Source organism: Amia ocellicauda, chromosome 17 (genome assembly GCF_036373705.1).
Source record: "Amia ocellicauda isolate fAmiCal2 chromosome 17, fAmiCal2.hap1, whole genome shotgun sequence".
Lineage (NCBI taxonomy): Eukaryota > Metazoa > Chordata > Actinopteri > Amiiformes > Amiidae > Amia > Amia ocellicauda.
In genome coordinates this window covers 23,155,467-23,173,197 of record NC_089866.1, presented here as the reverse complement: position 1 = coordinate 23,173,197, position 17,731 = coordinate 23,155,467, and the positions used below count along the sequence as shown (strand labels likewise).

Here is a 17,731-nt window from a genome sequence, read left to right as displayed (position 1 = left end):
AATAAAAAATAAAAAAAAGAAATTACTGTAATTGTGTTCTCATGAGTATCCCCAATCTCGTTGCTATTCATATACACAAATGCAGTATATCTACAAAAGGTATAAAACAAAAGCTTGCTGTATTCTAGGACATGGTCCAATGAGTACAATTAAAAACCTAAGCATTCATTTCTCACCATTATCCCTACAATGTAACAAAACCCGTCGCTCTTCACATATATACATACATGAGCTGCACCGTCATCTGTGTGTGTGTGTGTGTGTGTGTGTGTGTTTATTCTTCCTTATGGCCACAAACACAGAATGCCTAAGAACGCCTCTCAAGGAAGATCGTCCAGTCTAAGATGAATGAAGACAGACCCCCATGACGGCTTCGCCCCCTGATGGAAGTGACAGGGGGTTTCCAGCCCCGGGTACCAAGGGCTTGTCATCCTCCGAGAGCCAACCCAGGGCGCCCGGCATCTCCAGCAGAGCTGCTCGGAGGACAGGAGCTGCCGCACAGCGCAGTCGAGCTGTTAACCCATGCAGAATAGCGCGGCGCACGCCTCTCCTCCCCACTCCGCTGTGCCACATTAGCACTGCTTTTCCCGGAGCGCAGAGAGGGACACGGGTAGGTTGATGATTACAGCTTACCAATAATGAATAACAATGCATGGCGTGAATGAGGATGCAGCGATAAGTGCGATTAAAACATGATCTGCGCTGAAGAGACCGAGAATCGGGAGAGAAAAGGCGCTCGGTGGGAATAAGATTGCATTCCCTCCTTATCGGGCAAACAGGTCTGGTGGGCTGATTTTGATTAAAATGACCAGGATTGTACTGAAATTATGTACTCTATTTCAGAGGAATACACGGACTTGTTAAATGGGATTGCATATGCATGTTTTGGTGGATCTTTGAAAAGGTTATATATATATTTTAATTAATATATAACATGCATATATATATATATATATTTTTTTTTCAATTATACAGTTCATATATACAAATATACCCTACAAATAGATAGATATTTATTTATTGTAAAGAAAAGTGTTGAATTGAATATATTGGCATGGCTGATCTTAATTATTGAATTAACCTTTTTGATTGTTTAGGTATTGTCCCAGAAATCCCCAAAATGCAAATTCTTCCACGTCACTAAATTACCCTAAACTTATTAACGTTGCGAATGGGATTTTCACTTCTTTCACGTGTATGTCAAAGACGTCGGCTAAATAATTTAATAATGTGTATTCAGTTAACCAGCCACCACAACAACATTGCCATGACGTGCAAGGCTTTCTAAAACTGGCAGTAGACAAGAGGAGAGCTATTGGTTAATTGATTGATTGGTTGTTTGCATTTATTGTCTAGTTGTTTTAGTACACCCCAGTACAGCTGTGCTTCCAATTTTCAAACCGTTCGCCTTCTTCTGCCTGTCAGTTAAAATGCATATAATATGTACTTGTTTATCACACTCTTCTTCTATATTTTGGACGTGTATAACTAGTTAGATTTAATCTGTTTTAAAACATACACAGAATAATACAGAAGTGATGTGGGCTGTGTTTGTGCAGTAAACCTCCAGTCAACTCTAACCCAACAGACTCTGAGAACAATATATATAAATCCGGGTAAATATATTCCCAGCTAACAATATTAGGTTGCTACATAAGGTTGTGTGTGTTAGCTGGGTGTTCACAGGTTGGGGACATGGGGATAAAGCAGGCAATGGTGCTGAACTGAATTGAAACAACAAACAGGGCATAGGGGTACTGAGGCTACTAGGAGCTGGAGGGTTTTTTAGTCAAACTAGAAAAGGTAGATTGTTACTTATGTAGGTTTAGCTTTCTCATATTATGCTGGAGTTGTTACACGAAAATAAACTCCACGTGGGATACAACTGTAAAAAAGGCAAGGTTGGAAATAAGACACGTTTTGCATAGCAGCATTTGCCACAGGGTTTTTTCAAACTAGCTGATATACAGACCAACAGCAGGTGCTGCATGTTTCATTCTGGTCCTTTACTTATTTTGACTACATTTGCTTAAATTGACATGCAGAATTGAAACTGGATGTTCGTGCTACAGCTGTAAAAGTTGTATACGGTGTGGTATAATTACAGTATCAATTGTAATTGCACCTAAATTCAACCATTACACTTACAATGAATCTTGGCACATCTCCAAAGTCATACCTATAGACCCCTGATCTGCTCCATGCAAGACAGTGGACTTTGAGTCAACTTTAGGGGGACTAATGTCAACCTGGGAGTCTGGGACACAATTATTAGCTCTGTATATTACATAGTTGCAAATTATGTTGCTTTTACACAATGTGTTTAATGTAGGCACTGGCTATATAGGGTTTAATTGAATTCCTGTACTACTAACAATACAAAAATTATGGAAAACTAGCCATTAGTCCGGACAAGGCAGCTCTGTATGAAGTAATAATAGTAATAATAGCTTGCCAAAAAACAGACTGAGGTTTTTGAATGAGTTTCAGCTAAACATGCACAATGTGTTGTTACAAAACAGAAGAGTGTGTGTTAAGAACTCGGAACAAATCATCTAAAATTAGAAGCCAATAATTCGGGCATTTAAGTCAGTATTATCTTTTTTAAGTGATACTTAAATTAGCTGAATTTAAATTCAAGCTGAAAACTGAATAACTGAATATAACTGTAATAATTATGAAAAATGGAATTGTAAGTGGATTTATACTACAACACATTGAACACACATCTACACTTATTAATATATGAATGATATACAATATATAAAACATGTATATAACAAATAATATATTAATATAATAGATTACAGTTATTCTTAATAACCATAATAATAACCAAGAAAATACATAACTTGCATAACTTGTTCAAACAAATGTTGATATGATGATTATTATTATTATTATTATTTATGTTTTTTAATAGCAGAAATCGAAGGCATAAGGTACTCATGTTAATGCAGCACAGAACTGACTGCAAAAATTCACATGTTTAGGTGTGTCCTTATCTTAGAGCTTGTAATAAGCCATTCAAATTTATTTGAATTCTGGCATCATCAACTTCGATTATTGATCTCTGATCGAGGTGTCATTGTTTGTTAAATGCAGTCAGACTGGAATTGCTAAATGTTTCCTCCCATGTAACTAACAGTGGTGTCATTATTGTAATTCAGAACGCATCACATTTGACAGAGGAACATGTAGGAATGTTTGAAATCCTGAAAAAAAATTATACAAATAGAATGGTGTCAAATAATGGTATACTCCATGCAAACCAGTGGACTTTGAGTCAACATATGTTCTGTAATTAAAAGCTTTTTTAGGGGTCTCTTCAAATATCAACTTCTTAGTCTGGGACACAATTATTCTTTCCTTAAAGAAGCTGTGTAATATGATCTGTTACCCTGCAAGGTTCAGTAATGCTAGTTTTAAAACACACAATATTTGGAGAGAGAGGAGGAGTGAGAGAGAGAGATATACTAGAGGTAGATTAACTTCAACCACTTTATAGATTGGAACATAATCCTCTTGTTCAGGTTTCTATATCAGCATGCCTATGGAGGATGGCATTTGTTGTAATTGATTCAGAATAAAAGTAAATTGCCTGAGGGTACATTTCTGAATTCCATATGTGCAGGTCACATGGTGCACGGGGTTTTCGCTGCCCTGAAAGTGTATTATAAGGTCGCCATGTAAACGTTAGTATGGAATTATTAGACAATGATGATACACAATATGGAAGGGGGATTCCAAGCATTTCCTATAGTGCTGCAGATATTCTTTGATTGCTCTCTTCTGCTCCACTGGGTTTGTTGTGTGCCAGTTGGGATGTTCTGTGTTTTATATCACTTGGTATTAAGGCAAAATAATTAAAAAAGCAATACTTTTTTTATACTAAACAAAGTGCAAACTATCTTATCAGGTGGACCCAATAATGTCTGATGTATTTTGTATCAACAACAGAACATCAATATAATAGCTACAATATATAATGAAAAATTACTGTACCGGGATTAAAATATTATTTCCTATGCCTGTATGGCAAGCTATTTAATATCTAATCTTCCGTGTCTAATATCAACAATTCAGTTTAATTAATTTAATATATTTGAAACACATGAATGAAATTGGTAGAGCTTTCCGTCTGATAGTTCTATGCCTCCCTATATTTATTGTGTGATATTAAGAAATAATAGACATAAAACATGAATTTACTACAATATTTTCTATATTAGAAATTGTATTTACTTTTTCAATAGGGAAATGGAAGTCAAATACAAGTATAATTGTTTGGTTCATTTTTTTAATTCACAATCTGCTGATATTTTGGCTATTTTTGCTAATAGTACAGAAGGGTGCAGGAGATAAAGTTGACCATATTTCTAAATAGCAGTAGGATGCATATAGTGTTGGCCCAAATCATAATGTATAGTCACCTGCCAATCACAGATTAAAAGCACACTAAATAGTGGTTTTGTATTATAATGAAGGAAGGATCTTTTATCTAACCAAAAGCTGCCAACCAGTATTGGAATAGGAAGTCTGTGATTGGGTTGCAGCCATAGTTGTTATGCAGTATTTTTTTAATACTTGGCGTGACTTTCAGTGGTTCATTTCTGATCACCACATTATATTACTTAAATGTTTTTTTAGGCTATTACAGACTCTTGTGTCTTTGCATTAAATCTCTCATACTAATACATACATCTAATAAGAACTGAATAAAATTAATAAATAGTTACTGTTGTTAAAGATCTACACTGGGATTCTGACTCTGCTTGCTTCTTTATTAAAAAAGCTCAGTATTAAGAATTCATGTAGTGTAATGAGCATTCTCCTTTGGAATTAACATTAATCACATTATTACTTATTCATCATAATCGAGTCCTGCAACATGTCAACCTTCCTGAGGGTAAAATATAGTTTTGTTAATGTTAACACATGTTTCAGAACCACTACCCTACCGAAGACCAGAATGGCTTTGTACAGTCATTCAGATAAGTAAGTCATTTGCAGTTTTTTTTATGCTGTTTCAAGCGCTTTATGAGGTTTGAATTATTCACATATTACATGGTGTGCTCAAAATGAAATGCCGTCATAAAACTGCGGCCCTTCTGTGATGTGTAAATCATGTGGGAGTAATGACATAATAGGGCGAAAATGAACAGAAAGCTGTTATTATAAAGCCACATTGCCAAACAGCTATCAGCTTACCTTCATTCATGTCCAATTATGAAATGGCTATGAAATTTGCTGTGGTTATTTATTAATAGCAAATGTGCCTTAGGACTTCCTACACATACTTGCTACTGAGCTACAGAACATTCTTACAGATATACACCCCCTAAACATTTATTTATTTATTCATTGGTTCCCTTGAGCTCTTGATTAAATACAGGTAAATCCCCTGGTTCGAGGGGGATGCATTAGTTAGACTTCCTATCTTGCTAATTGACAACTGAGGCGGCAGAGGAGGATATCAATTAGGAAGACGGGAAGTCTAACCAACACATCCTCCTGTATCTGCAGTGTGGAGTAGCAGTTAGGGCTCTGGTCTAGATTGCTCTAGTATGAACCCAGCTGTATAACTGGTTAATTGCATGTAAAAAGAATGTTAGTCACCCTGAATAAGGGTGTCTGCTAAGAAAAAAAGTACATTCAGCTGTTTTGGATACGTTCTTCAAATGATCTGGATTAGTCACCTGGATTTTCAGAACTCCTATCTTTGAAGTTAGATTGTTTTGTTGGCCAGGTGTTTAGGAGTTAAGCAATTGTGCCCACAAAAAGACAATTGATGCTTATCACGAGAGTCTTTGATTACAGTGTAATTTGCACCTTTGTCTGTGCAACCATAATTGGTCACCTGCTAGCTGTTTAGACAGCTATGGGAGCGCAGCAATCTGTTAATTGGGTTAACGAACCTGCAGGATTGGTTTCCTCAGTTCCTTGACAGCTATGCACCTGCATAGTGGTATGGTTGAAACTTAAGGTTTGATTGCAGAAAATGTAATTTAAGGCTTCATATTAACCATTGGTTCTCAAGCCTGGTCATGTGGTGACTACTGTGTCTTCTGGTCTTCATGCTGCCTGAGTTCTTGATCACTTAGATCACCCTTTAATTGAACAATTTCAGATTTTATTACAACTATTTTCATCTCCTAATAAGATAATGTAACATTAGGACATGCTAGCCCTGTACGAAGTGCTGTGGTTTTAGAAGTCCTGTCTTGGTAAGCTGTTTAAATGAGCAGCTGTCTGTCCATTTGAGCTCATCATGGGGGTGTTTGATGAAGTGTAATTACCAGCTGTCTCTGTGCATCATTAATTGGATAATCCATTAAGAGTTGTTAAGACTGGTTTCAGTAAACAAAAAAATATGAAACAAGCTGAGGGCAGACTGGATAGAATTGTGCTTGTGCCATGTCTTGTCAACAACACGCCCACACTGAAGTATTTATGAAACCAAAAACTAAAGGCAGAAGAAGAAGAAAATCTTATTTTTTGTTTGGTTTTCATACTTCCAAGAAGGTCCTCCAAAATTACAGGTACACATTTACATCTAAATATAATTTAAAATGCCTCTCTAGTATGCATGTTTTTGATAAAAATGGAAACATATTCAATCACTTGACAAGTAAGCAAGGGCATTTCAGATTGTATTTATCGGTTCGAATTAATAATTCAGCAGGAATTCAAACAGCAGGAAAGACAGAGTGGCTCCAGGACTCATTTCCAAACTATGACAAACCTCCCAAGTGTGTACAAATCTTGAAAACAGTACTTCATCTTTAGACTTCTTGGTGACCCACTTCAACTGAACTGCTTCAGTGGCACAATGTGAGAATATGTCCTCGTTATTTAGGGTCTGATGATTCAGAGGGACTTCAAACACCTGCTGGATTGCTAGAAACCTCCAAAACCAGATCTGTGCAACTGCACTCAAATGCACTATATTTGCTCTCTTAAAGTCTTCCCTAGCCAGACTTTGACAATTTTTTTGGTACGGTGCTGAAGCAGTGGGAGGTAATTACCTCTCCACAGTGATTCCCAAAGGAGCCGAGATTAAGCTTGCAGTACAAATCGTTGTATCAGAGCTGTTTCAGTGCCACTTCTAGGCAAATCAAGCTCGGAGAGAAGGGGAAATTGTGTACATCACAGGAAGCCTCAAGTAATCTAGCTTGTGGAGCTACTGGAAACCAATACAGACAGGCACGAGAAGGCACCCTGTCTGCAAGGGAACACGAGCAGATGAAAACTCATGCAGCCTCAGACCACCAGCTGTGAAACAATGACTGCTGCAGGAGCCATCCATGGAAAAACGCATCAGATCTGTGACAATGAACAACAGCACAATGAATTTTAAGTTGTTTTCTCCTCCAAACACAAATCCTACTTCACTCTCCCCCCAAAAGCCACGATCCTGATTCCTATCTTGTCTCCTTCCTTTATATATATTTAGCATTAGGCATTATAATTCATTCCTCAAATGCAGTTTCCTTTCAGCTCAGCTCAAAGCATGTGCATAATTTTGCAAGATAAGTCATGACAAAATACTTTTATTACAAATAAACATCAGAACAGGCCATTTACCATAATATCAGGGGGTATCAGTAAAAACAATTCCAGCATTTATTTAAATATATTTTCTCCCCCAAAGTGATCCTTCATTTTAACAGCCAGTGCATCATAATTCACAAATAACGTTCTGCTGCCCTCAATGAGCAATCTACCGATATAACGTTTCAGGTGAAGAATGTAAACAATACTATATAAACACTGTTAGAATGTGTGCCAAATATGCAGGGGAAGTGATAGTAATAGCACGAACACACACCAAGCCAGCAGAGAAGCCTTAAAGAGAAAAATCAACCCTTTCTTTCTTAGTTTAATAATATATATATATACAGTAGCCAGAATATCCTGACTTCAAATGTAACAAATACAGTGTGTTGAAGTGATTTGTTTTTTTCAGAAGTAATGGCCTTTTAGTGATATGTGTAGTGGTTATAATCATCATAAACTAATTTCCTTCATGCTGTTTGTTTATCACACCGACTAAAATAGTGAGGGAGACTGTTGCCCATTGCTGGATGGAAGCCATGCCCGTGGCTGTGAGTGTCGGAAGAAGTGAAACAACAATAAATGTATTTTCACAATGAAAATGAATTAAATTAAATAAATAGGTTTTGTCAGAGAGTTTGAGACCTTGGCCTTATCAAAAGGTGAGCAACTATGCATATATAGACTTCTTTTAGCAGCCATGCCACTATAATATCAGTATTTCTTTTTAGAATAAGAAAATGGGAGAATTATAGGAAAATAATAAAGTCATAGATAATAATAAAGTCACAGAAGTGCAATAAGTTTCAAAGTCTAGTCATTTACATTTTATACCACAGGACATTTCATAATGCAGAAAAATGTCCAATATATGGAGTGGTATGAAGTACGTGTGCAATGAAGCGTGTGGATACATATTTATATGTGAAGATGTATATAAATATGTTTGTTTTTGTTTATGTATACATCTATATGTATAGCCAGAAATGTCTCTTCTTCATTTATGTACATTGCAGTACAATTTTCATGTTAACTCTACATTTACATGGATATATTCTAACTTCATGCATAAAAATACAGTGTACATGTATATATATATAGGTGTGTGACTGTGTGCACTCCCACACGCACATATTCCCACATACATGTGTCACGGTGAACAGGCAGAATAATATGAAGGAGTTTCACAAGCCTGGGTCCAGCCATCTGTGACACCGCCGGCCTGCGAGCTCCTCTCCTGAGCTGCGGAAAATTAATTGCCTTTCTGTCAAGTTGTTCCTCATGAATATTCAGCCTGCTTGGGGATTGGTTAGCATGCTGGCTGGCTCGTACGGTGCTGCAGAGCTGCGGTGAGCTGGCCTCCTCTAGCGCAGCTGCCGTCGCCATCCACCGAGCGGAGAGCAGAGCACCCCCCCCACAGTCACTTCTGTTTCTTGAAAAGCCTCTTTTATGGAGAGGCTGACTGTACTACAGAACCTTAAATCTCTGTCTAGAGGGCTCTGTTTCCGCTTCCTTTGGGATGCTTTCCCCCCTCTGCATCATTGTTTCTTAAAAGGGACAACTTAGTGTGTCTTGGGATATTTTATAATATTAACCTTTAGCAGGGTAAATTTCTCATTGCTTAAGAACCTATGAACCTATGAACCTATGAACTAAGACTTCCTTTGACTCTAATACGGTGTTCCAGAGGATTAAACCCTGAATGCTTCTGTCAGCAATCGGTGTGAAATGTTGATGTCTGCAATGAGTAAATCCGAGTACCGTCATCTTAGAAAAAACCCAAACAGGGAAGGTTTTAGCTGCGTTTTGGCTGATTCCTTCATTACGTGCCAAATTGTAATTCTCCTTTGAATTTCACAGAATGACTCGACTCCACTAACAACCCCCCCCCCGAGACACCACAATCCCATGTTAATCAAGTGCAGATTCTATTGAATATTTACAAGATTGAAAGAGCAGCTCTGAGGTGCAGACTTTCCGAATTCACCAGTAGGTTAAGTGGCTTTGATCCATGTCTAATGCTCATACACATTTCACCTTGTATACCCAAGACCCAGGAGTCACTCCACCATGTGTTGACAGTCGATGTTTAATTGGAGTTATGTTGAACTACAAAATGTGAAATACATTTATTGCAACGTTGAACCACAAAAATGTGGTCTGTTCAGTACACGTAAACAGGGATGAGATTTGAGTCACAATGTTGAACAACAGAGTGTGACAACAGACAGCAGCAAAGGTGACATAATGTCTGCATCAACTTGTATAAAAAAAGATGCAGTTACTTTTTCTTCATTTAAAATTCCAACCCTTTCACAGACCTCCTTTATAGTTTGATGTTTAACTTTCTGTGGTGCAGTTTGGCCCACTCTCCCTCTCCCTGCTGTCACCAACGTCCCGTGAAACAAGAGGACTGCTCCATTAATTCTGATTTACGCTCTACGCTCAAATCAGGGGCATCTTCACAAGCTGCATAAGACTCCTAATCGAAAAATAGACTCCTGGATATGCCTTTCCCTGGCTACGGCATCTTTCCGAAGACATAAACCCTGTGTTCATTAATCACCCCTCTTGTAAGATTCTCATTATTGGACTTTCTGAAACTCAACGGTGTCACGATGATGAAAGAGCTACAGATAGAACTGCGGTGAATGGGAAGTGCTGGTCCTGCTGCATTGAGCTGCTGCTGAGAGATCAGGAAGTATCATAGTGCCTTTACATACCGCAGAGTTTTTTTTTTTGTATCACTGCCACTGGAGTAGCCTTCTCTGTACGTGATCCAGAAGGGAGGATAAAATGTAACCTGATCTCTCCTACACCCCTGATAACAAAACCACAAAATGCTTATGTGAGCAAGAACGTGTTTGAAAGTGGATTGTACACTTTATTTCCTCGCTCCTACAAATGTTATACATGTTCTTGTGTAGTGCAGAACATATGTTTTTTTATAAAGACTTATTCATTGTGATCTATAAAGCAGGTGTTTTGGTTAGAGTATCCTTCTGCTCTCAGAAAATGAGATTTCTCTTAACTGATCTAGATGAAATAGCAGTAGTTCTAGTAATTGGTAAGTTGATTCAGAAACAGTTCGGACCATGTGGTACAAACTGATAAGTATCTTCCTGTATACTGCTTGATTAAGGTTCAATTTTACAACCAGATCTGGCCATGAGAAGCAATTCATTAATCATGATTTCATAATACTGATAAAAACATTCTGGCTAGGCTACGTCTTTCAGTTACTGGCTTCATGCAGTGGGACAGCAGCACAATGTGTGGGACAGGGAAAGAGGGATAGAAACCTGAGAAGGAGGAAAAGATTAAAAGGATTAGAATGATTAAACCTCCCACACTCCTCGTAATTAAGGCAACTAGCACGTCACAATTGAGAATTCTAGTTTCAGAGTTTCTCGCTGAAAAGCTGAGTTTGCTTCTGGTAGCTTGTCAGATGCACAAAAGAGCTTGTTTATGGTCAAAGGACAATGCACTCCGGTGACAACTGGTGCACATGGAACCCCTCAGTGGGTGTTAAAATTACTACTAAAAGTATTTAATTATAGAGCAGCTTTCATGCCCACAGCCCAACATTAGTTTCAAACACAAACACCTGGGTACACCTCATCCCTCAAAGGCCAGGTTTTCTTCAGGAAGTCAAATTCATTGCTTGATTAATCAATAACTAACACCAGTCGTTCCCAGTCTTTCAAAACTGAATTTAAGAGTTGAGCTGATCTGAGCTCAAGGTCAGTTGAAATGTACTGAAAGCTGCATACTAACTGGGGGTGGTGGTTGATCAGGAGCTCTGTACTAAACTAGAACACTAACTATTAACCAACTGCAACAAATTTGGCTGCTGAAATCTCCCTAATAATAATGTTCGCAATTGTACTGAACCCAAAGTAACAGTTGCTGCCGTCTAGATGATTCCAAAGCTAAATTGGTCTAACTCAATCTATAGCCCAATAGTAATAGCAATTTTTCTATGTAACAAAATTTCAGATCACCCCCTCAAAATCTGTTGTAATGACATTGACCTGTCATACTTGGTTTACTTGTACAAATGATTAAAATGTTCTCATTCTGAGCCTCCTTCATTTCCTCGAACAACAAAGTAGCGCTTATTCCTTAGTACCCTTGTCACGTAAAAGGAGTTGACCTAAGAAATGTGTTGACCAGTCAGTAGCATAAGGCGCTGTATGATGCAGAGCTGGGACACCGTACTTGCTAGTAAGCAGTGATGTGCTTATGTTTACATCCTGTAAGAGAAATGTAGTTTATGTAATTTGTATTATGAAGCTTTTTCACGTTCGTAGTGCTTGTTTTATACTGGCCACGGCTCAAGAGTCTCTGAAATGAAATTGAAGAATAATGACTTCACAGTTTATTGCTCAAGTTAGCATTTTTTGGTACATGTTTTTTTATTGGACTAAATTTGTACTGATAAGATCATTTGTGTTCAATCAGGGGACAGTCTTAATTTAGGCTGTCTTGTAGTATAGACTGTTCAGGATGATATTACAAAGGCTAGGGACTTTGCATCTATATTTAAAAATGTGAAATCACAATTCCTGCAAAACAAGCTCCTTGCCTTTCTCCTAAATGCCCTTTTAACATAGACTGCCAAAACTCTGCAACTACTCATGAAGACCTGGCAGTTAGACTTGCTGTAATTTCATCGATTGTCACAGCTCAATAAATGTGTCAATTGTAGAATAATAAATACAAGATATTCTATAATTAGTCAGTAGATGATGTGTTGCTTACTGAATTATTCTTTTGAATTGTGATTTTACCCTGGCTTAACCCTGCTAGATTGAACACACCTTATGACATCAAGAGTTGTTTTTCTTTTTGTGGTTGTTGTCACCATTACAATTTGTTTTCTCCCTTCAGCACTACTGTTGGCACCAATACTGCATATTAAATGTATATATTTTAATGTTTTGATAGCTAACATCAATTCTCTCTTGGCACTGAGTACCGAAATAATAATACAAATAATGATAATTGTATATAGTAATGATATAGTAATAAAACCATGTAATATCATGGTACATAAAAGAATATTCTGATATATTTATGACTTACGTAAAATGATTTTATTATATTGTGGGAGTCTGGTCTATGAGATTTTCTTAGCAAGGTCCAGACAAAGGTAAGCAAATCGAATTCTACAGCTCTACAGATTTGTATTTAATTAATCACACAAACAAAGAGGAAGCCGGACTGTAAGACCTCTATAACTACAACTTGAGACGAAAAAAAAGAAAAAACAGGAATCCTGAACAGCAGATGCATGTTTGTAAACGCCAGAAAAAAGAACATCTGCAGGTAATCCTCCAAATCCATTTCAAACGTCCTTCCATTTGAAAATCAATCAAGTAAAAGTCACGTTTTACAATAATGGCCACTACGTCCAATACGAATACCACAAGAATACTGCAGGGATACCCCATGTAGGCTCTGGTTTTGATCACGTTTGTAACAGTCAATGTTAGGCTTAGAGTCAGGAGTTAGGATGGGTGTATAGAGGAGCGTGTGGATTGAGGCATGTGATCGGCATGAGAGCTCAGAGAGAGTGCATGAGATACTCAGCTGTCCCTCCAGGCGTTCATACTTTAATTTATTATGAATTTGCAGCCATTATTGTAAAGTGAAAATATCAGTCAAATTAAGCAGCAGAGTCTCATAAACAACATCGAAAACCTAATAGGGGAACTGCAAGTAGGTTGTTTAGAGACATTGTTTTACAGCTTGTGACTGTTTTTTGTGTGTTTTTGTTTTACAGTTCAGTCCCACGAGTTGGATCTCTTTCAGACACAACAGGTAAGGTATTTTTTTAACTGCATGTCTCAGTGCAAATTTTGACCAAAAGCACAGTCCATTGAAACCTCTATCATTGATGCATTAATTATGTTTTTTGTCTAAGTCAGATGATTCACAGGTATCACATTTTCTGTCACAAAATGCAATCCTGTACCCTAACTCATTTGAACTTAGTGCACAATAGGGTAAAGGTTTATACTTTGTGATTATTGGATAGGTCATACTTTTGATTTGTTCTTACGCCTAAAATATATTAGTAAAATACTTGATAATATTAGTCTTACTAATATGTTATTGTATTTCACTGTATTATGATGGCTGATAAGTGAGATGTAGCCATTTTAAACAAACATACAAAAGAAGGGCTGTCTCAAGGGAGTAGTTAAAAAATTATAATTGGGATGGTACGTTTGGCTATTCTACTCACCAGAATTCAAACATGAAGCCAGCTAGCCAACTTAGAATGAGGCAACATTGCAATAAAGTGAAAACATGACAATATATAGATGTAGCAACAGGGTAGGCACTTATGAAATGTACAAACAACATCACGGTGTAACATTCATATAATATCATTGTGTGGTCAGGGTCAAACCTTTCTCTCGTCTCATTTTTGTCACAACCAAACCGCAACCTTGCACACGAAATGTGTCAGCTGGGTTTTCACATGAACGTCCAACGTCCAGCTTGCTAAAATGTATTGACATGTGGTGTTTACTCTGTGGCTTTTTTCATTTTTGTGTGCCAGCCTTCTGCTCTGCTCTACAAATACTCTGAAATAATGCAGTACAGAGCAGTGCAAACACAAAAAGGACTCCCTGCCGATTGTACTTTTCAAATCCTGTGCTCGATAGCAGCTCTTTTCCCATTTTCTCCCCCAGAGCAGACTTTCTTTAACCCATCATCAAGTACTTGGTTTCCAATTAGCAATTACTTTTGGTTTAATCCAAGTTTCAACTAGATGCCAAGATCATGTCAAAACAATGCCTCTGTAGGTGTAGTTTTCATACATATGGAGAGAAACATGCCTACCCATAATATAAGTGTGGAGATTGTGGGGGTGCTTTTTAAACTCAACAATATGCATGCACAGAATATGCAGCTTGAATTTGATTTGAAACAATGTTCATTTAGTTGATTAAAGATTGTTTCGTAAACTAAAACTAGGTACATATTTTCAGAATTTGTTGAACACTGATTGAGAAGGAGTAAACATTCCAGTTGATTAAACAAAGTGAACTTAAATGTTGAAAAGATGGCTTCCAACTACAATGGATTATTACAAAATATTGTGTGTGTGTGTGTGTGTGTGTGTGTGAAATATAGACCACACTGTATTACAAGAATAGAACTGGTTTCAGACCCTGGTTAGTCAGATTACATCATTGCCTTAAGATATGCCCTTTTATGACACAGAGATCTCCAGATGATCCATTTATAGTGCATAGAGAATAAAATCCAAGCTGAGTAAAGTGACTTTCCCTTATTTTCAAGCTGTTTTATGTTCTGCCGCGGAGCACAGAGAAAGCCTGCAAAATGTACACAAATCCCTCCAGGGAGTTTTTCTTTTTTCCCCCTTCCTGAGCATGATTCATAATCCCTTGAGGGGGGGGGGTGCAGTATTAGACTATCTTTTATTGTCGTCAGCAAATACTCCCTAATTTCCAGGTTCATTTGTCTCCAAAGTTTGCTTTAAAGATAATTGAACTAATTGTCGACACCATGACATGGCAAAACGGATCCTCTGCAACGGGCACTTTAGGGGGTTCTTTGCCGCAGGAGCTTGGCAGAGTTGATTTATCTTCTTGAAGGCTTCACGGGTAGGAGTGGGAGGCATAATTAAATACTGAAACCTCTGTGCATAGCAGGGATATACCTAATGTACATCTAGATGCTTACACATGATTGAGTCTTGTATCGGAAAAGAGCGCAGACTGTTCTGATTGCACGAAGAGGATAAGAATCTTCAAATCAGCTTCTGAGCAGCCAAATCTGAGGTAGGAGAAAGATCTTTGTTCAGAAAACCTTGTGTAAAAAGAATGAAGCCACCGATCACTGTCTGAAGCGTTGTTTCGTCTTTGTCACTCATATGCTCTGCTTGATTACCGCGGCATTAACTGTTCCCGGATTATTTCCTGGCTGGCTTTGATTGCTTCTGTTAATCCGGGCCTATTACTTCGTCGTGAGGTAATACTGCTTCCAGAGATCCCCCTTGCTGCAGTGTCAGGGAAACTCATGTTCTTTGGCTGCCGGTCACTGGAGTCAGGGGGGATCGAAGGTGGGAATGCAATCGCGCGGAAAACGCCCTGTGGGACTGAGAATTCAGCCTTCCTCCCACCGCTCGAGAGGGGAAGGAGTGACAGCAAGTGATGAGCTTCTGAAGATGATTGGAAATTCATAGCCTCTTCATTGGCTTCTTCTGCCAGCGAGAAAGTGTGTCATGACTAATAAAGTCCCCTTCTGGTTGTACAACCAAGCCTTTTAATTGTTGCTGCATTAATCTTCCCTGCTCGAGATGAAGTGGGCTACAAATGGAAATCTAGATAAAGAAATGTAGGTTTAAAAGGACAATAGATAATGTGTAATTGACATTTTTGAAGTTTATTTAGACATTCGTTGCCATGGCAGTATTTTAGCCACTACTATTTTGACTGGAGGCCGAAAATTAAAAATGTAGTCTTTTGTAATTAATCTGTTATTACCTCTTAGACTTCTTTGCTCACTTTTCTTTTTAATGTAAATATTTGTAGGGGTTTTCTCTTGCCAGTTTGAATAGCGATATTATATTCTAAATCCTCTTTAACAGCACTGATTTGCCAATTGTTTTCTTTTTGTGTTGTCCACTGGATTAAAACCTAGGAGAGTTGAGACCTTGTGTACAGAACCGCTGGGTTACAGTAGGTCATTACAACAGAAAAGGGTGGGCACAACCCTTAGAGACATCCCAAGAGCTAGAAATGCCCAACAGGTTCCAACTGCTGGACACCAAGTTGGACACTGATAGCTCAGAGGGTGACGGTAGGGCAGCTGAGCACCAGAGCACCATGGTGTCCACTCCCCCCAGAACAGGGAGGTAGTTATAGTAGGAGACTCGATCCTTAGAGGTGTAGATCACGCAATGTGTTCTAGTGATAAGGAGACCTGCATGGTATCTTGCCTGCCTGGTGCTTAGGTTGCAGATCTCTCTAAACTAGTAGACGGGCTACTGGCCAAAGCCGGGGGGAATCCCCTGGTCATGGTCCACATTGGAACCAATGACATAGGAAAAGGAAGGGCAGAGGTTCTGCAAGACGAATTTAAAGAGTTAGGAAAGAAACTAAAGAGCAGAACCTCCACAGTAGTTTTCTCCTAAATACTTCCGGTACCACGTGCATGGCCAGGGAGACAGGCAGAGATTAGAAAGTTTAACACGTGGTTTAAATCTTGGTGGAGGGAAGAGGATTTTAGATTTATGGAGCATTGGTCTTTCTTCTGGGATAGATGGGACCTGTACAAACTGGACAGTCTACACCTAAACAGAAGGGGGCTAATGTATTGGGAGAGCGTATGTGCAGAGAAATTGAGAATCATTTAAACTAGGGACCAGGGGGACAGGGAGCTCTGACAATGGGAGATGTTCCACTAAGGAAACAAAACAAAGGGAAACTGCTAGTAGGAAAGTCCTGAAATGTTTGTACCTCAATGCCAGGTGTATAAGGAACAAGATGTTAGACCTAGAAGCCACAGTGCTGGCGTGTGACTATGATGTTGTAGGAGTGACAGAAACATGGCTTACAGAAAATGATGTGGATGACTGCAAGTTGAAAGATGATCTACAATTTTAGAAAAGCAAACCTTGAAGGTATGAGGCGGCACTTAGAAGAGTTAGACTGGAGCGCACTGGATACAGATTCAGCCGAAATATTGATGGTTGTATTTTAAGAATATACTACTTGTACCAAAACTAAGCAAATTGAGGACAAAAAAACCATTGGCCAAAACGGTTTAATAGAAGTATGTAAAAATATATCAAGAGAAAGAAAATGTTATATAGTGGATACAAAAGGGATAGAGATTATACAAAATACAAAGAATCTGTTGAACTGCTAAGAGATCTTAAGAACGGGATCAGGAAAGCAAAGCAAGAAATGGAAAGAAACATAGCTCTTGGAGCTAAAACTAATGCAAAGAGCTCTTTTCAATACTACAACAGCAAGAGGTCAATAAAGGAGGAAGTGAAACAGATAAAGGGCAAAAATGGAAGTATCTTGGAAAACAAACAAGATGTGGCAAATGTTCTAAATTAGTATTTAACAGAGGTTTTTACAAAAGAAAAAAGGGATAACATGCCACAGGTTAACAACCAGTC

General features: G+C 38.2%; 1 protein-coding gene across 1 annotated transcript in view; it reads left to right on the top strand.

Moving 5' to 3' along the window:
• Nucleotides 1-303: 303 nt before the first annotated feature.
• Nucleotides 304-17,731, top strand: part of rph3aa (rabphilin 3A homolog (mouse), a) — a 76,354-nt gene continuing 58,926 nt past the window's right edge. The window contains exons 1-2 of the mRNA XM_066689446.1: nt 304-610; nt 13,346-13,383. The gene's annotated coding sequence lies outside the window, so the exon portion shown is untranslated. The remainder of the gene's footprint in view (nt 611-13,345; nt 13,384-17,731) is intronic.